Raw genomic sequence first — 26,760 nt, forward strand, 5'->3', positions numbered from 1 at the left:
AAAAGTTGAGACTCATTTTATTGCAAAAAAGATTTAGACCATAATCAACTCTACATATTGAATACGTGAAAATAAGTGCCAATCCAAAGAAAAGAAATGCAATTATTTTAAAAGAACAGACAAAAATAGTGCCTTAGTATTTAAAAAAAAAAAAAAAAAAAAACTTGACCCTCCAGTTATACCCTACTCACCAAAAATGTGACCACTTATAGGTGGATTTTGATGCTCTTATCATTTTTTCTAAAAAAGAGATATTCAACCATATAGGAATGGGGACCATTTTAGAGTCTATTTATCATGGTTTTTATTGTAAGAACTACCATATGGATAATAAACAGCTGTATTTATGTAATTATACAAGTGAAAAGGACACATGATTAATTATCTTTTTTAAAATTGCTTTTTGGTTACCTGCTATTTATTCAATGGGAAATGTGGGGATTTTAATTAATAATTACAGTAATAACTAAGTATTGAAGGTATATCATAGGACAGACTTTTTAAGATAGAGTACTTCTAATTTTAATGAAAATATTATGAATAAGGAAATTGAAGCTTAGGATTAAAAAAAATTGACCGTGGAAAAAACGCAAATACTGTATTTCATCCAACTTAAGATGCATTGATTAGAAGACCTACCATTTTCTCACATACCACTAAAAATGTTGATAGTAGTTATTTTGTGACATAATACTCTTTTCTGACTTGAAATTTCATACATACTGAAGGATCTCCTTTACGCCTAATTTGGCATATATATCTTCATATAAATATGTTTTACATATTTAAAAGGAAAATATAGGTCAATGGATTAGGTAAGATATTCTTAATATTTGTTCATATTCAGAGCCTGATTTTTCTGAATCAACATTTTGATGCTAATAAACCACGTTTTTTGCACACATAGTCCTCTGCGACTCTGTCATACCAGAAAGAAAGTTAGTGGAACAGCATTTTTTGAAGGAATCCATAAAATAATTTAAATCTTTTTGCATCAAAATTAAATCCGGCTTTGCAAGTAGGTAGAACTGTTCTACTCCATTATCACCACTAACTCACAATCACTTGCTTCTAGAATTAAAATGTATTTTACTACTGTGTCCAAGTTTGTTTTCCCAGTCACAGACACACGTTTTGCTACTTTGCCCCAAACCTCTGGTGTTTACTCATATACAGGCAATGACAACTGCATCATGACTGGCTGAATGTTTCTTGTCTTCAAGAATTGTGAAATGTGAAAAACAAATGTGCTTCACAGAAAAATGAAGTGCAGTAATGGTTAGACCCACAATTTAGACTCTGATCCATATTATTTCAAAGCATATTTTTCCTTCATCTTACTGACTCTTTAAAAATGGCAGTCTACATAATTAAAGACTGCTAGATTAGACTGTGGGCCTCTTTAGATATGTTTAGCTATTTTTTTCCCCTTGTGACAGCAAAAACAACTGAAAATATGTTATTTCTTGTATTTTGCAAATGGTCTAAGGGACGTGTTCTTTCTCAAAACAAACTTATTTTTATAGGTTATATTTAGGAGACTGTACAGGTATTCTGAACTCAATACTATCTTCTCTCCAAAGTGGCTTTGATTGCAGATTTCTGTCAAGATATAGGATTTAATAAAAAACAACCAAAACAAATACAAAGCTGCTATTTATGAGAAAATCAGTTCAGAATATTAAAGCTATTTGTTTTTAAGACCTCTCCTAAATTTGAGTTTCTAACTTAAAAACAAGTCTTACTCTTGTTACTTTGTATTTTATTCATAGATTATAAATGATGGATTGCTACCATAAAAAGTTCTGGACTTAATATAATAAAATTAATATATTGCAATAAATTAACACTTGGAGTCATTTAATATTTACATGGTTATCTGCTGTAAAAAATAAGCTGAAGTACCTGTGTTATCTTAAAAGAGAATGTAGATAGTGGAAGAAAAATGTGGACTTTTCAAAATGAAATATTTCACTTACACAGGGAAATATGCTGGTATGGAATATACAAGCTGGTTTTCATGACTCTATAACATGAAGTTACCTTTTTTTCTGGATATTCCTTTTCTGGAACTTTGTGACTAGTAATCACACTTCTCTGGGTCCATTAGTAGCTAGACTTAGAGTACATACTGGCTAACTTGGCCTTATATTGGCTCCCAATGACTATAGATACTGAGACTGTGTGTCTTCTGTCGTGTGATAGTCTAGTGACTCAAGTCCAGGTTGCTGCTAGGGAACCACTCAAGTTGCTTTGACAGAGCCCACGGGTGGCCTACTGGCTCATCAAATAATTCATTGCATCACAGGACACTGAACAGCTAACCTCCAGTGCCTGACTCACTGCACATGACCACACTGGGTTACCTAGTTTATTTGATGTAGGCATGCTTCTTAGTGGTAACACAGTAAAATCTGTCCTTGTTGCTGTCCTCAGTTTATTTAATGTACTCCCTTGCTGTATGAGCTCAACTGTAAAAAAGAGAAGTAGGGAGTTACATGTATAGATAGCTCTCGTACTTTGATATCATGTTTCTGTGATCACATTTATCTGAAAATATAAAAAGTTCCCTACCTCATATTAAATTTTTCTCCTTCTTTCCAACTCTAATATCTGTTTAAGCCTTACTGGAAAAAAAAAAAAGACCTACTGTAATTAAACAATAAATGAAGCTATGAGCTATCAAACTCCATTATGATAGAATTTGGAAGTATTTTTTCAGTAGAGTAACTTGGCTTATAAAGCTATATAATCCTATTTTTGTGAATGACTGAATCTGAATTTACACTTTTGTTTATCTTGGTCTACTGAATTCCTTTCTCCTGTGCCTATGGTTGTCAAGGATTTTGTAACCACATCACCAGATACAAAGAAACCACGTTACAAAAGCTTATGTTTCCTTTTATGGAGATATGATTAAATGCTAACAGCATTCATAGTACCCATGTACTCTGGCAAAGCATTGAGCTGGAGTAGGTCTTTTCCCAATGAAATTTTAAGCTCTTGATAGTCCTGCCTTCAGAGAGGTATAAGAATAGGAGTAAACATCTGCTTCTGGGCATGGTGGTACAAAGCAAGGAACATCTAAGGTCTATCAGTATACTTGCTGGTTCTAATAATAGAGCAGCAGTATTTTGTTCCCTGTTAGTATGGATCAATCACTTCTAACACCAAAATATCTTTTTCTGTATACTTACTTGGTTTCAATCTAAGTGTTCACGCTGCTGGAAACATTTATTGTGTTGCTTGGTAGAGATTGTTTTCTTGAATACCAAAATATCTAAACAATATGATCCAGGGTCATGGGAATTAGAAGCAAATAATGGAGAACAAACTGAGGCTTACTGGAAGGGTTTTGGGAGGGGGGAATGGGCTAAATGGGTAAGGGGCACTAAGGAATCTACTCCTGAAATCATTGTTGCACTACATGCTAACTAATTTGGATATAAATTTTAAAAAATAAAAAAATAAAATTAAAAAACAAATATTTTGCTACTGAGTCATGAACTGCCCTTCCATTGAGTTCTAGACTATGAGAGAAACAATAACACATCTGGGATGCTTATCCTGCAACCAGGACCTGCCAGGAATCTTTATTGTTTTAGATCCCACTAATGCTTTTTTCTGGCCATCTTGGTATGTCAGTAGAAGCACAAAAAAGAAATTGGTATAGGTTGCTTTAAAAATGGAAACGATTCACTAAATATGGTACTTCTCTCTCAAGAGTATAAGGTGCAGCAAGTCTCTTCTTACTTTATCAGTTGAAACTTGATTGATGAGGCCGTCTTCTATTTTCAGATAATGTATATATGTACATTGTATATATGGACCATATTTATTCATTCATCAGTGGGCACTTAGGTGGTATCCATGTCTTGGTGGTTGTCATTAGTGCTGCAGTGAAAATGGAGGTGCAGATATCTCTAGTAGTGGGAATGCTGGATTGTATGGTATTGATTGCTCTTTTTAATTTTTTGAGGAATTTCTATACTGTTTTCCACACTGGCTACAGCAGTTTACATTCCCACCAACATTACATAAGGACTTCCTTTTCTCCACATTCATGGCAGCATTTGTAATCTTTTTTTTTCTTTTTGAGTATGACCATTCTCACAGGTGTGAGGTGAAGTCTCATTGTGATTTTTGATTTGTGTTTCCCTGATGATCAGTGATGTTGAACATCTTCTCATACACCACTTGGCCATTTGTATGTCTTCTTATGAAAAAAAATGTTGCATTAGTTTTTTATGTGTTTTGGAAATTAATCTCTTATCAGATAAATGACTTGCAAACATTTTTCCTATTCTGTAGGTTTTCCCTTTCATTTTATTGATTATTTGTTTTGACAGGCAGATGGTTTTTAGTTTAATATGGTCCCGCTTGTTTATTTTGTTTTCAATGCCTGTGCTTTTGTTTAAGCCTTACTGAAATATTTTGGTGTCATATGCAAAAAAAATATTGCCAAGACCAATGTCTAGGAGCTTCTTCCATACATTTTTTCCTAGGTGTTTTATTGTTTCAGGTCTTGCATCTAAGTCTTTAATTCATTTTGTGTTAATTTTTGTGAGTACTGTAATATAGGGGTCCAATTTCTTTTACATACGAACATCCATTTCCCTAGCAACATTTCTTAAAGACTATCCTTTCCCCTTTAAGTATTCACGGCACCCTTCTTGAAAATTACTTGACCATATATGTGTAGGTATATTTCTGGGTTGTCAATTCTGTTTCTTTTGCCTATATGTTTATTTTTATGCCAGTACTTTACGATTTGGATTATTACAGCTTTGTAACATAGTTGGAAATTCAGAAGTGTGGTGCTTCCAATTTGGTTTTCTTTTGCAAGATTGCTTTGGCTATTCAGGGTTAAGTGCCATATAAATTTTCGGATTATTCTATTTCTGTGAGAAATGTCATTGGAATTTTGATTGGAATTGCATTAAATCTATAGATGGCTTTGAATCGTATGGACATTTTAGCAATAATGATTCTCTGATCCATGAACACTGGATATCTTTGCATTTATTTGTTTCTTCTTCTGTTTGTCTCATCAGCGTCTTACATTTTTCATTGTACAAGCCTTCCACATCCTGGTTAAATTTAATCCTAAATATTTGATTGTTTTTGATGCTATTGTAAATGGGATTGTTTATTTTGTTTTTAGATAGTTTTTTGTTAGTTTATAGAAATGCAACTGAAGTTTGTATGTTGATTTTGTATTCTGCAACTTTACTGAATTTATTAGTTGTAACAATTTTTGGTGGAGTATTTGTGAGTTTCTATATATAAGATCATATCATCTGCAAACAGATAATTTTACGTTTTTCTTTCTGATTTGGATGCCTTTTGTTTCTTTTTCTTGCCTAATTGCTTGCTAGGACTTCCACTTTCACGTTGAACAGGAGTGAACAGTAGGCACCATTGCCTTATTCCAGGTCTTACAAGAAAATCTTTCACCCCTTTACCAATGAGTATAATGTTAACTGTGGACCTGTCCTATATTGCCTCTGTTCTGTTGATATATGTTCCTTATATAATTACTTTTTTGAGAGTTAACATAAAAGGATGCTAAATTTTGTAAAAGAGTTTTTCGTTTTTAGTGTTTATTTTGAGAGAGAGAGAGAGAGAGAGAGAGAGAGAGAGAGAGAGAGAACAAGTGCACATGAGTGGAGGAGGTGCAGAGAGAGAGGGGGATGGAGAGAGAATCCCAAGAGGCTCTGCTGTCAGAACTGACAGCACAGAGCCTGATGCGGGGCTTGATCTCACGAACCATGAGATCATGACCTGAGCAGAAATCAAGAGTTGGATGCTCAGATGACTGGGCCACCCAGATGCCCCTGTCAAACACCTTTTCTGCATGTATTGACATAATCATATGATTTTTATCCTTTATTCTACTAATGTGGTGTGTCACATTCATTCATTTGTGTCTGTTGAACCATTCAGCATCTCAGGAATAAACCCCACTTTACCATGCTGTATGATTTTTTTTAATTATCTGTTGAGTTTAGTTGGCTAGTATTTTGTTGAGAATTTTTTCGTCTCTATTCATCAGGGATATTGGCCAGTAGTATCAGGAAACACTGGTATCATAAAATGATTTTGAAAGTGCTTCTTTCTTCGTAATTCTTTGGAAGAGTCTAAGAAGTATTGGTGTTCATTCTTTAAATATTTAATAGAATTCACCTATAAAACCATCTGGTCCTGGGCTTTTCTTTGTTGGGAGCTTTTTGATTAATAGTTTAATTTCATTCTTTATTGGTCTGTTCAGATTTCCTATTTCTTCATGCTTCACTCTTTAGTACCTTATATATGTGGAAAACTTTATACATTTCTTCTAAGTTATCCATTTTTCGCATATAATTGTTCATAGTGGTCTCTTATCATCCTTTGATTTTTTTTTGATTTAATAAAGTTTTATTTTCCAAAACGTACAGTTGGTGGGATCTGTTCATGCATATTCACCAGCAACTGGGGCATCTCCATCCTTGGTGTTTCTGGTATAACTTACTTGAATTCTCTGCTTTGAAACCAGTTTAGTAAGTCTTTTACTGAGGTGTTCCTGAAGGGCTGCCCTGGCCAGGGAACCTCAAATCTTCAGTCTCTCAGAGACAATAGCTGTAGTTATAAGCTTACAGTTCGAAGTTTCCTTACAGAGTTTGTCATGTGTTACTTTGTCAAACAAGATCAAGTTGTTGAGCCTGTCTCGAAATTTGCCTTTGGATCACTTCTTTTTGGCCTTGTCCCAAGATTTGTTCACTGGGTCTTTATCTTCTTTAGCCGACCATCCAGCATCTTTCTTCTTCTTGTAGTCCTTGGGTGGCATGTAAAACTTGGAGATTAGCAGCTACCTCTGCAGCCTTGCTAAAATGTTGGATGAAAAACCATCCTTTGAATTTTTGTAATATCAATTGTAATATCTTCTCTTTTAGGTCTCATTTTATATATTTGAAACTTCTCCTTTTTTTTCTAACTAAAGGTTTGCCAGTATTTAAGTTTTTAAAAAAATCAGGTTGTAGTTTGATATTTTCTGTTGGTTTTCTGGTCTCTGTTTCATTTATTTCTGCTTTAATCATTTAAAGCATTTTATCATTTATCATTTATCATTTAATCAATCCTTCCTTTTGCTAAATTTGACTTAGTTCTGTTTCTCTTGTCCTTGATGTGTAAAGTTAGGTTGTCTTTGTTTTTTTTTAATTCCCTCTTAAACTACTTTTTGCTGCATTCCATAGGCATGTTATGTTACACTTTGTTTCAAGATGTTTTTCCCTTTTCATTTCTTCTTTGACCTGTTGGTCAGAATGTATCGTTTAATTTGTATATATTTGTGCATTTTTCAATTTTCCTCCAGTTACTGATGTCTAGTCATACTTTGTGGTCAGTAAAGATACTTGTTCTTAAAGTTGCTATGACTCGTTTTGTGACATAATGTATCATCTATTTTGGACAGTATTTCATGTACACGTAAGAGGAATGTATATTCTGTTGCTATTGGGTGGAATTTCTTTATATATCTCTTAGGTCCATTTGATTTAATTATAATTTAAGTCCACTGTTTCCTTATTTATTTTATGTCTGGGTTACTTACCTTTTGTTGAAAGTGCTGTATTGACATTGTCCGCTATTATTGTGTTGTCTATTTCTCCCTTTAGATTTCTCAGTATTTGCTTTTAAAATATTTAGGTGCTTCAAAGTTGTGTGCATGTGTATTTGTGATTGTATATCCTCTTGATGAATTGTTCCCTTTATCTTACATAATGACCTTCTTTCTCTCATTACAGCTTTGTATTGAAGTCTCTTTTGTCTAATATAAATGTAGCTTCCTCTGCTCTCTTGGTTTTTCCTTGCACAGAGTATCTTTTCTAACCCATTCCTTTTAGTCCTTATGTATCCTTAAAGCTGAAGTGAGTCTTTTGTAGGCAACATATAGTTGGTCTTTTTTTTTTTCATACACTAACCCACTGCATGACTTTAAATGGAGAATTTAGTCTATTTACATTCTAAGTAATTACTTATAGGTAAGGACTTACTAACGATATCTTACTGGTTTTTTTTTTTTTTTTGCTGTTTTAAAGTTTCATTGTTCTGTCTTCCTCTCCTAGTGCCTTGCTTTGTGAATTAATAATTTCCCACAATGATATTGATTCTCTTCTTTTTATCTTTTGCATATCTACTGTAGGTTTTTGCTTTGTGGTTGCTATGAGTCTTACATAAAACATCCTACAGATATAACAGTCTATTTTATGCTACTTTCAATTGCATACAAAACCTTTAATCCTTCACATTTTATATTTTTGATGTCACAATTTACTACTACTTACATTAGGTATCCTTTAACAAATTATTATAGCTCTTTTTAATACTTTTGCTTTTTAACTTTTATACTTGAGTTAAGTGGTTAACACACCACCTTATTACAATATTAGAGTCTTCTGAATGTGACTACATGCTTACCTTTACCAGTGTATTGTGTATCTTCATATGCTTTAATGTTACGAATTAACATCCTTTGGTTTCTTCTTGAAGAATTCCTTATAGCTTTTCTTGTAAGGCAGGTTACTGATGCCAGTCCCTGTGCTTTAAATTTTTTGGGATTATCTTTATCTCACCTTAATTTCTAAGGGACTTTACCAGGTAAAGTACTGTTAGGCAGTTTTTCTTTCCAGAACTTTGATTATATTATCCATATCCACTGATAGCCTTCTAGGGATTCCCTTGTATGTGAGAATTTCTTTTTTCTTTTGTTACTTTTAAAATTCTTGATTTTAGACAGTCTTATTATAAATTTGGAAAAGATACTTTTCTGTTTTAGTTTTTGTGTGACCTGTTAGTTTTATGAACTTGTGTCCAAATCTCTCCACTAATTTTAGGAAATTCTCAGCCTTTTTTTTTTTTTCTTTAAATAGGCTTTCTGTTCCCTTCTCTCTCTCTCCTGATTCTGAGACTACAGTAATACATAGATTGTTTCTCTAAATGATACAATTCATGTAGGCTTTCCTTTGTTCTCCTATGACTGGATGATTTCACAACTCCTGCCTTCCACTTGATGTTCTTTCTTCTGTTTGATGCATCTGTTGTCGATGCTGTCTTACATTTCATTTCATTCATTGTATCCTTCAGCTCTAGAATTTCTGTTGGGCTCTTTTACATGATTTATGTCTCTGGTAAACTCATTTTGTTATGTATTGTGTCTCTAATTTAATGAAATTGGCTTTGTGTGTTTTTCTGTAGCTCACTGAGCTTCTTTGAAACAGTTACTTTGAATTCTTAATCAGGCAAATTGTAGATTTCCGTATCTTTGAGTTCAGTTACTGGGAAATTATGGTGGTCCTGTGAGTACCCATTAGCTCCCTGTCACCGTTCACTCCCCCTGCCATGAAGAGTTCACACAGGGAGCTGGCCGCAGGGTGGGGTAAGTGTATAAGGTGCCCGAAGCACTAGTGGTGCATGTGGCCATTTGGGGGCTCTCTATGTGAGGCATTCCTAGGGGCTTGTGAGTGGGCTTTTTAACGGAGTCTGCAGGAGAGCTGATAGGATCCATGTCTCTTTAATGGCACTCCCCCAGATGTTTCACATTCCGCAATCTTGCAGCATACCTCAGTATTCTAGATGAGGCAAGAAAGAAGTGGGTGTCTTTGCCAGAATCCCACAGAACTGGCAAGGCCTGGAGCTCATTCACGTGCTCTCAGCTCTCTTCCCTGTGGAAAAAATAACTGGCCAGAAAAGTCTCTTTAGGCACGGAGTTGTGCCGCATTGGGGAGGGATGATGTGAGTAACATGAAACTGTTCCACTTACCCTCTTTATTATGTCAAATTTCAGACTTTCTTTGCTCCAGCAGTGTGCTAGAACTTCTCCACTGGATTCCTGGACTTCCATAAAGGATCTCTTATCCATGGATAATTGTTTAAACTGGAGTTCTTTTAAGGGAGAACAGTAGAAAATTCTTATTCTCTCGTGATGATGCCATCCCCATTCATTCATTCATTTTATTCATTCATTCGTATTGTGTATCTGTATGTATAGGTATGTGTGTGTGTATGTGTTTGTGTGTTTTTTTTCTTACTACATAAATCATTTTTGCAAACAAGGAATTGTTTGGGAATTATCTTTGAGATGATCTCCCTCACAATCCAAATACATATTTCTACTGAGTCCAATAAATTTTACCTCTCAAATATTGCTTTACTCTATCACTACCCTGGTCAAATTCTATATTCCATCTTGCCTGTGGTAGAGCATCATTTGTCTCCTGGACTACAGCAGGTGTCTTTGCAATGTCTAGTATTATTGAATTTGTCATATCCTGTTATCTCTAGACAGATTAACCATTTCAAAATAAAAATAACATGCCATTTTCTCTGCTCCAAACTCTGTAGTTGACCTTAAATAAATATCTTTACCTAACTTACAAGGAGCCACAAGGATTGGTCTCTTCCTGCTTTTTTAGCTTTATCTCCTATAATATTCTCCTTCATTCTTTCCAACTTGCCTTATAAAAACTTGCACTCCCTGTCACCCCAGTGCTTTGCACGGGATCATCTCTCTGCTTTTAATGTTCTTCTGACACATATTCACTTGATTTTCTCTCATTTCTTCTTCAATTTTGAGCTCAAACATACTCTTCCCTCTTACTGGATCATAGATTATAACACAAGTATTGTTTTCTTTATAACACTTATTATAGCAACAATTGTAATTTTACAACTGTGAAATTATTATTTGTCTGCAAGATTGTTGTATGTTTGTACAGTTTACTCAACTGTATGTTCCATGTGGGCTGAAATTGTATCTGGCTTATTCATAATTGTATCCATTGCGGTTAATGCTGTGCTAAGTAGCATCTCTAATTTCAGAATTTTTCTTATCTTGGAACCAATTAGAATTTTCTCTTTGCCAAATATCTGAGTTCAAAATTTAGTCAGTAGCTCCCTTTGAGATGGTATAATAAATTCTTTTTTAATTGAAGGATATGCATAAACTATAAGATGATCTTCCAGGGGCACGTGGGTGACTCAGTAGATTAAGTGCCCAACTTTGGCCCAGGTTATGGTCCTGCAGTTTAGAGTTTGAGCCCAGCGTGGAGCTGTGTGCTGACAGCTCAGAGCCTAGAGCCTGCTTGGGATTCCATCTCTCTCTCTCTCTCTCTCTCTCTCTCTCTCTCTCTCTCTCTCTCTCAGTCTCTCTCAACTAAATAAACATAAAACAACATGACTTGCAAAGAGTGTTCTGCTGAACATCAGTTCATCCACATACCTGAGACCAAATGGTTAAATAATTTTGATAACATCACATAATAGAGCACCTCCTAAAGAATTTTGCCATGTTCATCCATAAGGTCTTGTCCTGCATACTTCATTGAAAAAGACTATTTAACTTCATTTATTTAACTGCAGAATTCTGTCTGCTAAACTCACATGTGAATATTACAGGTAATATTTGATGCACATCTGGGAAAGGTGCCAATAAGAATTAAATCAAAATTGGGGCTCTTGGGTGCCTGGGTAGGTTGAGTGTCTGACTCTTGATCTTGGCTCAGGTCATGATCTCATGGTTCATAAGCTCGAGCCCTGCATCAGACTCTGTGCTCACTGTCCACAGATTCTCTCTTGGGATTCTCTCTCTTCCTCTCTCTATGCCCTTCTCTTTCTCTCTCTCAAAATAAACAAACTTAAAAATAATTAAATCAAAATCTGTCTGGAGAAAGTGAATACCAGAAGATCAGTTAGGAAGATTTTCGAGTCTGGTCAGGCAGTCTGGATTTAAGACTTACCAATGATAACCGCTTTCCGTGTGAACTCAGGCAAATTGTCCATGGGCCACTTCTGTCCACTATCATAAGACCCTTGAAGATCTCCTTACAAATCTAGGAGCTGTGAAAACTGCCGAAACTACCTGAGATTTTCCTTTTATCATGGGCAAAGATATAGTACATTATTCTTATATATAGGGGGTAGGAGTTTGTTGAAGAAAAACATTGTCTTATTGCAGAATGATAATAGGGTCAGTAATCATGTGGGAATTGATTTTTTCCTAGTTCAAGTTCAATTAAAAAACTCTATTTCTGTCTTATATAAATCTATTTCAGTGAACTATATTAAAGCTACAAAAATTAATTATTTTTTGTTATCAAAACTATTATTATCTATCTCTACTTGTTCTTTTATCCTTTTTGCTTAATTTACAGAATATGAATGGTGTTACTTGAAGATCTTTCTAAAACAGTAACTTGAATCCTCTGTATTTCTTCCTCCCCTCCTGTTCACTATATTCTTTGCTTTTTTTTTTTTTCTCCCTAAGAATTAATGAGCTCATTTTTACATCCTGGTAGAATTTTCTCGTGATCTAAAGTACTCTTCTAATTTTTAATCTCTCTCATTATTTCAGTGCCATACTGAAAAGCCTCCATTTTAACATTTCCATGTAATGTGAGAGGAAAGAGGTAGAAGAAATACATTTTACATGACCTTTCTCAAGTACTATAGAAATAGCCATAGGAATTTATTTTATTTTTTAATATGAAATGTATTGTCAAATTGGTTTCCATACAACACCCAGTGCTCATCTCAATACGTGCCCTCCTCAGTGCCCATCACCCACTTGCCCCTCCCACCCCCCATCAACAGGAATTTAAACATCAGGATAATCTTGGGGCATGTATATCAGCTTAAAGGCTATCCAAAGGGGAGCATTGAAAAAAATTTCTGTTAGGTATAATGCTATGATGTGAATATTTATGTCCCCCCAAATTCATAAGGGTGATGGTAATAGGAGGTGGCACTTTTAGGAGCTGCTAGGTAATGAGGATGGAACCCTTATGAATGGGATTAGTGCTCCAGAGATCCCTTATCACTCCTGCGAGGATACAACTAGAAGTCTGATACCTGAAACATGGTTCTCATCTGATCATGCTGGCACCCTTATCTTAAACCTCCAGCCACCAGAACTGAGGGCAATATGTATCTGTTCTTTATGAACTACCCAGTGTTTATACGTACTTAGAAGTTGATTTTCTTTGCAATGGCAGAAGTGCTAGATTCCAAGGGAAAAGTAGGAATTCCAAATTAGAAGGTATGGCAGAAACCCTTTAATTCGTCAAAATCTGGAAGAATGAGAGCTATATAGAACAGGCTTTGGAAAAATTGGGAACCCACCAGATAGACTGTGTTTGTCATCGTAGAAGAGTATTTAAGAGCAACAGCACTGAGGGCCCAGGAGAGGTGCAGCAGCTATACTTAGGGATCTGGTGATGGAGTGACATTGCTCTTTGACACAAAACAGCAGATTTTGGAGGGGGACAGAGTTACGCTTAGAATGGAGGTTAAACTTTTGATGGAATAAAAACTTAAATGAAACATATCCCCCTCTTCCCAAGCACACCTGATAACTACAAGTAAACATACAAATTTACTTGTATATAAGTATACAACTGTAAATATAAAACTGTATATTTACATTTTAACAAATTGGGAAGATTTTTTAAAGTCAGAGAATAAAATCACGTGTCATAACTAAATTTATGTATTCATTTAACTACGTAACTATGTATCATAACTACGTAACTACATAACTACGTAACTACGTAACCATGTATCACGCAAGTAAACATACAGATAACTATATATTTACATTTTAGCAAACTGAGAACATTTTGTTAAAGTCAGTTAACAAAATCAAAAATTATAACTAAAATTATACATTTATGCAAAATTAAGTATTTAAGTACCTCACAAATATAAATAAATATCTATTTAGATGGAAGATAAATGGAAAGTCAGCAAACATTTACAACCTATATAAAAATATAATATTCTTCAAATATTAAAGATTAAAAAAGATGAATAACAAAAGGAAATGGGTAAAGGGTTTGAGAAGATCATTCACAAAATACAGATAACAAAATAAAACAGTTCAACTGCTTTAGTAATGAAAGAACTGGCTCATTTCAATAGTTTTCTCTGATATATACATACATTGAATCCTGTGATGTCATGAGTATTATAGACTAGTAGTTCTAATAAGGAAAGATAAAAATAGATGTTCTAACAATATTTTCATTTTATTTTATTTTTGAGAGACAAAATACATGGGTAGGAAAAAGTCTGTAAGTATATGTAGCAATGTGTTTCTTGAGGAATTTAGAGGGTGTTAACTCCAGATGGGATGGTTATGGCTGGTTTCTTTTTTTTTTTTTTTTGCTTAATATTTAAGTTTTCAAAATATGATGTATGTGAACCAGTGTACTATACAAATTTATAAATTTGAAACTAATATATACTTTTAGATGGATTTAGTAAGAAATATAAATCAGAGTAGACATATGAGAATACATTGCCTTAACAAAAGTCATCTGAGATTATATCACAAAAAATGATCGAGACTAGATAGCTTTCCAAATTTATCTTCTTCAAAGATGAAGAAAAAACCACCCAAATGGCAATTGGCAAGCAACTGAATAAATATATTTCAGTATGCTCACACAATTGAATATTATACAGCAGTCAAATTGAATGAAGAGGACTATAGTAAAGAATAAAGATAAATATTTTCATTATACTACTGACTGAAGAAAGTAAATTATAGAAAGAGCCAAATCAAACATGAAACTTCTTGTAACGAGAAAATTAAAGCTAAGCAGTCAGTTTTTAGAAATACAATGACATGATTTTAAAAACTAATATAGAAGAAGCACATCACGAATAATGCAGAAGAGTGGGTATCTTGTGTGTGGGGGTATGTGTTTCTAGGTTGAGGGAGGAACAATGAAATGGATGTAATTTCTTGCTAACTCTGACCTCAGGTGGTGGGTACAAGGAAGTTTGTCAATTGTTGGTCATCAAACAAAAAGGAGACCTATATTTTATCAATTTGAGATTGTGTCATGAAACAGTTATCTCATAAGTTTAAGTTTGTGCATAAGAAGACCACTTAAAGTAAAAATTTAAATAAAGAATAATTTCCAAAATGAATATTTATTCATTATAGTATATATTATTGGATATTTGTTGGACATTAGAAAAATGAGAAAATATTTTTACTTCATTTTACAAAGGTATCATCATTCTATCAATATAGGTTAAAATAGAAAAGGAAAAACACAATAATTATTGTCACTTAATCTAGCTGTATATGGAATGACTATGGCAGATTTACCAAGAATTTAAACATAATGATTTGAGGATAGTCAAATTTTAGGAAGTCTAAAATATAGTTAAAAGACAAAGAAAGGGACTAAATCATCATCTTGTTGGCTACCAGAGACATTTGATACACTTTACTGTACATTTTAGGAAAACAAATTATTTTTAAGCCAAAAAAATTAAATGTTTGTACTTAAGGAAAAATACCAATGTACTCACTGATTTAAAAATTAGAAATATTTACTTTTATTTTATATATACGTATAAAAATATATATGTTAAATATGTACCTATATATATATTATATATACCTTATATATGTAATATATACCTTATATATATAATATATATACGTTATATATAATATACAGATACCTTATCTATATAATATATATACACCTTATGTATATAATATATATATACTTTATGTAAAGTATTCTATGATATATAAAAATACAAAAGAGAAAGACTAGCATAACTTGTACAATGTCTATACCCACTGTATAATTCAAGAAATAACATGTTACCAGCATTCTGGAGGCCCAGGTACCACCCCCCAGATTGCATTGCTCCCTCTGTCATGAATTTGATGTTCAGTATTTCCATGTATTTATTTACTCTTTTATTACATAGATATATACCTGAATCATAATAGTGTCTGTTTGAATCTTATATTTCAATCTTATGTAAATGATGGACATGACACCAAAAGTATCTTAAATGATTAGAAAAACAACACATGTATTTCTATAAATATTTCTCTCCATGTATCTGTCTCTCTATATTTCAGCAACTTGATTTTTTTCTACTCAACATTATTTTTCTGGCAGTAATTCATGCTGATAACTAAATGTTCATTATTTTTCACTGTCCAGTGGAACTTCATTACATATTCAGTTAATTTTCCTTTTGTTGAACTATTACAAATAAAGCTGCTATTCTTGAAAATGTTTTTGGAGTATAGTATATGTGTTTAACGTATAGTTTTATAACACATGTATCTCAGTACAAGTCCTAGGTTATACGATAAATACAACTTCAACTCTATATGTTTTTTTCTTCCAAGTGGTTAGTATAATTTACACGTAAATCATTACTTTGTAAGAGTTCCTGTTCTGGATTTTTTTTGTCAGTACTTACTGTGAGAATTTATATCTTTTAATAGTTTGATAAGGTTAAATTGTATCTCAATATGGTTGTAATCGACATTGAGTGATTAAACAAAAGTTTGTGTTCATACACTTTTGAAAACTATAAATCTTCCTCTAAACTCTGTTTCAGCTGCACTCCACAAGTTATGTGTTATGTATTCATTCAGCTTAAATTATATCTAATTTCCATTTAACATAAGACTTATTTAGAGGTACATGGCTTACTTTCAAAATAATTTCTTGAAGATCTAGTTACCTTCCTATTTATGATTTCTTATTTAATTCCACTGTGGTCACACTAAATAACCTGTATGATTTTAGTTCTTTGAAATTTGTTGAAACTTTGTTTATGGCATAGCATATTATATGTACTGATGAATGGTTAATTTCGTAAATGGTCTATTTTGTCAAATGTTCCATGTGCACTTATAAAGAATGTTCATTGTGTGAAGGTTGGGCCGAGGGTTCTATAGGTGTATATCTGGCCAAGTTGATTAATTGTATTTTTAAGTCTCCTGTACCCTTACTTCTCATTACTTGTTTTATTAGTTACCAACAGTGAGGTATTAAAATACACAGGTATAGCCCTGAACTTACCTATTTCTCCTTTTAGTTTTGTAAACTTCATACAACTTGAGGTTATGGTGTTAGGTGTATACAGTGTTAGTATGGATGGTCTTCAATTTACGATGGTTTCACTTAACAGTTTTTCAACTTTACACTGGTGTGAAAGTGATGCACATTCACTAGAAACTGTACTTCACACTGTATTTTGATCTTTCCCCCGGGATAGTGACATGTGGCACAGTACTCTGTCTTGATGCTGGCCAGCGACACAAGCCTCCACTCCGTGTAGAACTGTTCCTTCCCCATACACCCAGTCCATTTTTTACTTTGAGTACGGTATTTAGTGAATTACATGAGATGTTCAATACTTTATTATGAAATAGGCTTTGTGTTAGATAGTTTTGCCCAAATGTAGGTTAATCTAAGTGTTCCGAGGACATTTAAGGTAGGCTAGGTTAAGCTATGATGTTTGGTAGGTTAGATGTATTAAATGCATTTTCTTTTTTTTAAGATTTTTATTTATTTATTTATTTATTTATTTTAAATATATGAAATTTATTGTCAAATTGGTTTCCATACAACACCTAGTGCTCGTCCCAGAAGATGCCCTCTTCAAAACCCATCATCCACCCTCCCACCCCCCATCAACCCTCAGTTTGTTCTCAGTTTTTAAGAGTCTCTCAGGCTTTGGCTCTCTCCAACTCTAACCTCTATTTTTTTTCCTTCCCCTCCCCCGTGGGTTCCTGTTAAGTTTCTTAGGACCCACATAAGAGTGAAAACATATGGTATCTGTCTTTCTCTGTGTGGCTTATTTTGCTTAGCATCACACTCTCCAGTTCCCTCCACGTTGCTACAAAGGGCCATATTTCATTCTTTCTCGTTGCCACATAGTACTCCATTGTGTATATAAACCACAATTTCTTTATCCATTCATCATCTGATGGACATTTAGGCTCTTTCCGTAATTTGGCTATTGTTCAGAGTGCTGCTATAAGCATTGGGGTACAGGTGCCCCTATGCATCAGTACTCCTGTATCCCTTGGGTAAATTCCTAGCAGTGCTACTGCTGGGTCATAGGGTAGGTCTATTTTTAATTTTTTGAGGACCCTCCACACTGTTTTCCAGAGCGGCTGCACCAGTTTGCATTCCCACCAACAGTGCAAGAGGGTTCCCGTTTCTCCACATCCACTCCAGCATCTATAGTCTCCTGATTTGTTCATTTTGGCCACTCTGACTGGCGTGAGGTGATACCTGAGTGTGGTTTTGATTTGTTATTTCCCTGATGAGGCGCGACGTTGAGCATCTTTTCATGTGCCTGTTGGCCATCTGGATGTCTTCTTTAGAGAAGTGTCTATTCATGTTTTCTGCCCATTTCTTCACTGGATTATTTGTTTTTTGGGTGTGGAGTTTGGTGAGCTCTTTATAGATTTTGGATACTAGCCCTTTGTTCGATATGTCATTTGCAAATATCTTTTCCCATTCCGCTGGTTGCTTTTTAGTTTTGTTGATTGTTTCCTTTGCTGTGCAGAAGCTTTTTATCTTTATGAGGTCCTAATAGTTCATTTTTGCTTTTAATTCCCTTGCCTTTTAAGATTTTTAAATTTTAAGAAATCTCTCCACCCATCGTGGGGCTCGAACTCATGATCCTCTACTGACTGAGCCAGCCAGGCACCCCTTAAATGCATTTTAATTGACAACATTTCAATTTAAGATGGGATTATAGGGATATAATGCTGTTAATAATACGTATTAATTAATACGTGAACATGCCTATTTAATCACCATCAAATACCAAGAGAAAACATCACCAGCCCTTCAGAAACATTCTTCGTTCCCTCCCAGTTATTAATCCTAAACGTAACCATATTAAATTTCTATCACTATTGATTACCTATGCCTGTTTTGAATTTTTTACAAATGGAATGAAACTATGTGTTTTGCTTCTTTCACTCAACATCTTGTTTGTGAAATTCATCCGTTTTGTTGCTTTGAGCAATAGTTGTATTTTTTTTTCATTTTCATAGAATGTTTCACAGTATGAGTAACGCAATTTATTCTGTTCTTTAAAGACTTTGGGGTAGTTTGCTTTTTTTGCCAATAATAAATAGTACTGCTCTGAAATTCTTGCATTTATCTTTTTATGACTTCTCTTTGCACTTCATTCTGTTATATACTTAGGAAATGCTAGTTCATTGGCTATGTATGTGTTTAGATTAGTAGATATTTGAAAATAATTTCCCAAAGTGGTTTGGGAACTAATAAATATTTACTCTTATTAACAAAGATAAAATTTCCATCTCTTCCTTTTTTTAAAAAAAAAATTCTGCATGCTACAATGAAATTTTATTCCTGGAATTTCCCACCAAATGAAAAACTAGATAAGTCCTAGTCACTGTAACAACCAAAAGTTGTTCCACACATTTCTAAACTCACTTTTGGAGAAAGTAAGTTTAACTTTGATAACTGCCTGACTATGTTTATGTTGGAAGGTCAAGTAAAACGAAGTAGGTATCCAGGAAATTTGCCAGAGTTTAAGGCAGTAGTGTAGGGGCTCCTAATATATGCCAGCCTTTTTTGCTATTTGATTGTACTCATCATAATGTTTTGTTATTATTTGTTTAGGTCTGTCTCCACATTTGACTCTAAGCTTCTTGAGTTGGCTTTATTTGCCTCTGTGGCTTGAACAAAGTGACACTCAATAAATATTTGTGGACTGAAAGAATTTTTGAATGCTTAATGCTATAATTAATCAGAACCCTGGCCTGGTTGAGAAAGGGAGAGATTGACAATAGGTATCCTGATGGGAAAATGAGGAGGTTAAAACTTTTGGGATCAGGAAAATATATGAAAGTTTGCATGGAAAGAGAAACCAACCTCAGAAATAGAAGTTTAGTTCAGAGGCCCCAAGTAACCAAAATGTTATGTCTTGAATAGAATGTACTGAATGGAAAGGTCTCTTTTACTTTCCTTGAAGCCAGTCTTGTGATGCTGTTTCCAAGATTAACGTGTTTTCAAAAAGAGTTCATATTGGTTTCCACATTACCAATTTTGAACAGCAATGACACAATAAACAATGAAACAATCTTATAGATTCTGATAGGTAATTATTCTTCTCAGCACCCCTATGTGATAAGTTATATAATTCCCATTTTATGGATGATGAAAATCATTTCTTGAGCTAGCACATTTTTGTGGATGTTTTGAAAACGTACTTATTTATTTATCTCTATTTTTTGTAATTCTTTTTTGTTTATTTCAAGTTTTTATTTAAATTCCAGCTAGTTAACATATAGTGTAATATTAGTTTCAGGAGTAAAATTCAGTGGTTCATCACTTACAAATAAAGCCCAGTGCTCATCACAAGTGCCCTCCTTAATCCCCACTAGCCATTTAACCCATCTCCCAGTCCACCTCCCCTCCAGCAACCCTCATTTTGTTCTCTGTGGGTAAGAGTCTGTCTTTTGGTTTGTCTCTTTCCCTTTTTTCCCCCTGTGTAAATCTTTTTCGTTTGTTAAATTCCACATATGAGTGAAAGCATATGGTATTTGTCTTTCTCTGGCTGACTTATTTCGCTTCGCATAATACACTCTAACTCCATCCACTCAGTCGTGTGACAACCTAATATATCCCCATGACACTATATCCCCATGAAATTTATGTTTCATTGTTCTATCTTTACCTATGAGTTAACCAGTCACTGAGGTTACTTGACCCCGACAGGACCCTAAATCAGGTTCACTAAACGGTTTGACCTTTATTCTGGTGGGGAAGAAAATAGTTTATCTACCCCCGCTGCCAAAAGCATCTTGGTACATCAGTGTTTTGTGATAGCAATTTTAGAAAAGTAAAATGCCAAGTCATTTGGAAATAACCATATGCCAAAATATAGCAGTCTTTATTTATTACTATAGAGGCAGCTAAAGTTTTGATTAAGTTTGTTTTGATCTATTATACTGCACTTCTCTACTAAATCAAGAAATTTGTATAAAACCTCAAGCTTCGCTCTTCAGATAACTTTGATACCTGACTAGTGGTGTTAATCTCATTCGTACGCTTGATGGTCCTTTTGCACAGTTCTCACTTGGATTATTTTAGTTGTGTTTAGCGTACCAAATTTACTTCTTCTATTTTCTTCTTTTTTTTTGAAACATTTCTAACATTAATATCTTAAATGGCTATAGGACTTCGTGATGTTGAAAATTTATATATCATTGTTATCTTGTTATACTAGTTGATGGACTTGGTGTAATTATTTTATGATAAAACACATCGTGAGTTTTGAAATCATTGTATTTGGAACACAATTATGTAATTACAAGACATTCACACAAAGCCTTGGTCACATACCATATATTTTATTTTAATTTATTAAATTTTTATAATGTTTATTTTTGAGCGAGCAAGAGAGTGGCAGGGAGGAGCAGAGAGAGAGGGAGACACAGAATCTGAAGCAGGCTCCAGGCTCTGAGCTGTCAGCACCAGAGCCTGGCGCAAGGCTTGAACTCAAGAGCCATGAGATCATGACCTGAACCGAAGTTGGATGCTTAACTGACTGAGCCACCCAGGCACCCCGATATTTTATATGAAAAGTACAGTAGTTTGTATTTTAAAGCTCTACTCAAACAGGAAAAGTCAAATTTAGGATCTCATTGATAGGGGATATGGCACAATTATTTCTCATCCATCATATACTGGCTGTGTTTTGCAAGGATTTGGCTACCTTAGAGACAGTTTTGAAATCAGGAAAAAAAAAAAAGTCCTGTAACTGTAACATATGACGTCCCCAAAATTCCAAGGAAATAGAGTATTGTCTGCACATAATTTTTTAGAGTGAATCTTGGATTTTGAAATTGCTACGTCCAGATATAATGCTGTGTGGAGGTAGGCTTGTATGGACTCCTCTGGACACTTATTTAATGAACTGTGTAAATGGACTGTATACTTGTGACATAAAAACATATGAACAATCAAGAAAAAGTCAACAAATACTATAGTGACTCATTTGCTTTCAATATTATATTACAAACCTCTTGAAAATGCATATAAGTATTTCATAGTTTTAATCATAGTGTAGATAGAGTTTAGCGTGATGGCCTTTTCAATTAACATGTAATCAGCATCATAATACTGTTTATGTTTTAAGTGAAACGTGATATTGTCAACTCTTTCTCCTATATTTCTTCTCCAAGAAGAAATGTATACGGTATACACATTTTTCAAGTAGGAACTTTTGTTTTAATTTTATTCTGTATTACTCAGTCATTTGTACACTTTATATTATCCTCATTAATGTGGATGGAAAAAGAAATATAGTAATGAGAATCCAGCAGACCATCATTGTATGAACCACGTGTAACACGGAATGATAAATGTAGGAGACAGAAAAAAGTTGGCCCTGATGTATTGAAATATGCAATTTAATGGCAAAGAAATATAAACCATATTGCAAAGAAAAAATCAATATGCTAAAAAAGAAGCTCAGTTAAAAAAAATTAAGTGTATAGTGGGTGGAGCCTCTAAAATCAGGGAAAATGGAGGAAGAAATAAAGAGGTAGTATTTGAGTTGAATCTTGAAAAAAAAATTGATAGAATTTCCAACAGGAGAGATGAGAAAATGGGCTATCCAGAATGGCTGAAGAAAACATTCTTTTTTTCATTTTCTTAGATTACGTTTATTACTATATATAAATAAAATTAAGTAGTCAGATTCCCCAGGTTCATTGCATTGTCTTAGATAGTCATATCTCTGGATAGGACGATATTTGAATACTTAAAGCAAAAAAGGAATTAGGATTTTGAAGCACACTATACATAAAAAACAAGAAAATACATTATTACTCTGTAATTAATACTATTTATTTCCCATAATTTAAAATCATCTATGAATTACATTGCCAGAAAAGTAATTAAGCATGAAAAATTTGCTTTTTACTGACACAGTAAAAACTAAATGGAAAATTTTTCTTAATATTCCATCTAGCTATAGTTTTTATTACTTTCAAAATACATTAACTATGCATTTAATCTGCATTTTACTTTGTCCTTTAGAGAGTTTCATAAGTTTTAAGTTTTCCTTCTAATATTATTTCCACATTTATTGTTTAGAAGTAATGTATGCATGAACTACATAATGCATAATTCTGTTACATATATTTATAAATATAGTTAGACTTATATGTAAAATTAAAAGTTTCATATTTGCTTTATGACATTATAATGAGACTCATTAATAATTACTCTAGGAACAAATTACTGGAATAAGAAATTATGCCTTGAGCAAAGAAATGCAGTGGGAGAAGAAGGAGAAAATACTCTTTGTTCACACCAATAAGGAAATGCCATATGGTAAAAAAATATACTAAATTATGGAAGTATATATTTGAATAATTCATACACAGTGTATCTTAAACACTGACAAATGACTCCATTGAAGATTCTTCGATAATTAGGAACACTCTTCCTGAAACTTTAAAAATAGTTCTATATATCTGTAAATTTTGAGATTCCTTATACCTGCAGCTTACTTTTATTTAATTATATTTGTGTTTATTTATTCATTTTTAGGCCTGAAAACAATATTCTCAAATTGATCAGGTTTAGATTAACCCTAATTTTTTTTATTAAAACAATTTTTTTTACATTTATTTATTTTTGGTAAAGACAGAGCACAATCGGGGTAGGGGCAGAGAGAGAAAGAGGCACAGAATCCAAAGCAGGCTCCAGGCTCCGAGCTGTCAGCATAGAGCCCAACGCAGGGCTCAAACTCACAAACCGTGAGATCATGACCTGAGCCAAAGTCGGACGCTTAACTGACTGAGCCACCCAGGCGCCCCAACCCTAGTTTTGTTAGTAGATGATTTGTGAATCTTTTAAATTCTACATGTGACTGTGATTTGATGGCATAGAGTTGCAATTAAGCAACAATGCAAAAACTTTGTTATCACAGTCATATTTATGTAATCCCAATGTGGAAATATTTAATAGTTACAGGATCTCTCTCCTTCAGTTATATATATTTGCATTGATTATATTAGATCTAAATCTAAATGTTTATTTTGAAAATAACGTTAGCAGATAGAAGAATATTACCAATTATGGAAAGGATAATATGTATAAAGAGTATAAATTTACAAATAAATACTTATCTATAAATGTTATTTGTGCCTGTATTCTAAGGCATTTATTTATGCATTCATTTAGCAGAAATGTTGGGTGTCTGTATATGGAAGTGATCAGCTGTCAGCAATAGAAGAATAAATGAGATACAATCTGTACCTGAGAGTTTGCAGTCTCTTACCTGAGATAAACATATACACAAATATTTAGGGTAAAAATGTACCAGTATTATTATAGAGATGTAACTAAAACATTGAGCATACAGAGAAGGAACATTCAAAATGTGTGCTATTAAAACACTACTACTGGAGGAGTGTTTTTTGTGTGGATGAAATGCAAGTCGCTTCTCTAGTGTGGGATCAACAGTCTAAACCTGGAGGGGAATCCTAGGGTTTCTTGAATCCCATAAAGGGAAACCAATGGGTTGTTTTCATTGCTGCATGGTCTCTGTCAGAGTTTTGTGGTCTTACTGCTGAGAATCCCCAGGCTGGGCCTATTCTCCTGCAGAAACTAAGCCGCCTTTACCTTAGAATCCTAATGTACTACCTGTTTCCAAGCAAGGCCAATGCAATGCATTTGACTCACCAGGGGACTAGGGGTTTCCTCTCGAGATGGAGATCCAAGCAGAGTATTTGTCCTTTCTCTCCCACACTCGTCTGTTGCTCATCCTCATGCTTTCCATGCCAGCTCTGCCTTCCCTGGAAGTTGGAGAGGGTTCACCTGCAGGGATGCTATTCAGGAACAGACCTCGAGTCCAGCAGGCACATTGCCTTTACCTCAGACGTAGCTGAATAAATTCATTTTCAAGCCACTTTGAAGGACAGGGACAAATGCGTATCTTTCCTACTTGAACTGCACACACATACATATATTTTTGTGAGTGTGTGAGAGAGTTCATAATCCTTTTTGTCAAATAGTTTATTCAAGAATGTAAGATCCTCACTTAATCTTGGTAAATGATATTTCAAGTAACATTAGAGGAGTATGCAATGCAAGGTGCTTATTAATTAATTGTTTCGTTGCTGCCCCGTGTACTCTTTCCTATTTGCCTTAATGTCAATTTCAGTATTCCCTATTGAGAATGAAATTGTTGTAAATTGTAAGATTCATGATTTAATTTTTATAACCTAATTGCTGAATTGGAAGGCACTTGGCATTTATAATGTGCCAATTTTAAAAATAGGCAGAACATGGTTTTTTTGTCATATCAATTATTCTTAGTAAAAATGTATATGCTTACACTACTTAACCCTTCATTTGTGAAGAACACGTTGTTGCTCTGAGATACAATGCAGAAAGAGTGGGAGGAGGCACACACTCTTGTGCAAGGTAATTTTTGGAAATGTGCAGGTTCAGTGCCTGTGGGAAGCTAGGAATCAAAATCGCTACGTAGTAATAAGGACAGTCAGCTGGTCTTGAGGAGTGGCTAAGCAGGTAAAGGCAACGTTTCTCAGGACAGCCGTGGGCCAGTAATAACAAGATTGGGTACGGTGGTTAGACAATCTGTGCAGCTGATAGAAAAGATACAAGGCATTGGTTAATCTATAGGCCCAGGCATTTGGGATAGTGAAGGATCACAGATGGCCCAGACTGTATACGAAATGGCTTCCAATTATGTGCAGAGAAAATACAAGTTGATGTCTCTAAAAGAAGGCTCGGTGAGAGAGTAAATGTTTTTGCCAGGAATCACATAGTTGTTTAAAAAGAAAACAGGAATAGAAAATGAAGACAGAAGAAGTACATGCAGTGTCAGAGTAAAGGGAGAAATAAATTTAAAGGATTGATCAGAAGGAACTCTGCAAATGGACCTATGTACAGTAAAATGATTCAGGAATTGTGTGTGTCGTCAAGAATTTATAAGTTAATGAATGATACACATAAATACAGATAGAAGTATCGTAGTCTCTTTGGGCTGTTGTAACAAAAGTATTATAGACTAAATGGCTTCAACTACAGAAATTTATTTCCCACAGTTCTGGAGGCTGGGAAGTCCAGGGTCAGGGTGCTAACAGATTGGCTTTCTGGTAAGGGCTTGTTTCCTGGTTTACAGACACCTGTCTTCTCATTGTATCCTCATAGGGTGGAGAGACAGGAGGGAGGAAGCAAGATCTCTCGTGTATCTTTTTATAAGGGCACCAATTCCATTGTGAGTGCTCCAGCCTCATCACCTAATTACCCCTCACAGGGTGCTTCACACACACATCACACTGGAGATGAAGCTTTCACCATAGGAATTTTGGGAGAAAACAAACATTGAGTCCATAGCAATAAGTATCCACAAAACAAAAATGTTAGGAATGGTACAATAGAGTTTAGAAATGTGTGTGAGTACTGAGAAATGATCGCTTTTTGTGTGTGTGCAGGGGTGGGGAGGTTAAAAAAAGTTCTATAAAGCGTGTAACATTTGTCTACATCTTGAAAATTGAGAAGGATTTGGAGACAGAATACAGGCATAAAGTTGGAAACCGTGAAACTGGTTGCCCAGAACTGATCAGAGGGGGACAAGACGTGAGAATGACTCAGTGTGAAGACTGAAGGCAAAGAACAGGATTCAAAACAGCTTGCTTTCCTGGGGTCAGGTCTGATGCCACATAGAGTCTTATGTAGGAAAAAGTGTGTATGTTGGTCATTTAAAGCCTTGTTGCTAAAAGTACTAAGGGGATGATGATAAGAGCCAGGCAGACCATTGCAGTTTTGGTGATTGACAAAGCAGCACACTTCACAGCAAATACACATCCTTGGGGGACAGGAAAGTACCTCTGAAAGGACCTGAGCTTCTCTGACTCAT

General features: G+C 34.3%; 1 long non-coding RNA gene and 1 pseudogene across 2 annotated transcripts in view; one reads left to right on the forward strand and one right to left on the reverse strand.

The window, feature by feature from the left end:
- The window catches only part of LOC113604705 (uncharacterized), a 219,172-nt gene that overhangs the window by 24,061 nt on the left and 168,351 nt on the right, over positions 1–26,760 (forward strand). The gene's annotated exons all lie outside the window — the stretch shown is intronic.
- Positions 6,452–6,826, reverse strand: LOC106972635 (40S ribosomal protein S25-like; annotated as a pseudogene).

The sequence above is a fragment of the Acinonyx jubatus genome, chromosome B1 (genome assembly GCF_027475565.1).
Source record: "Acinonyx jubatus isolate Ajub_Pintada_27869175 chromosome B1, VMU_Ajub_asm_v1.0, whole genome shotgun sequence".
In the NCBI taxonomy this organism is placed as follows: domain Eukaryota; kingdom Metazoa; phylum Chordata; class Mammalia; order Carnivora; family Felidae; genus Acinonyx; species Acinonyx jubatus.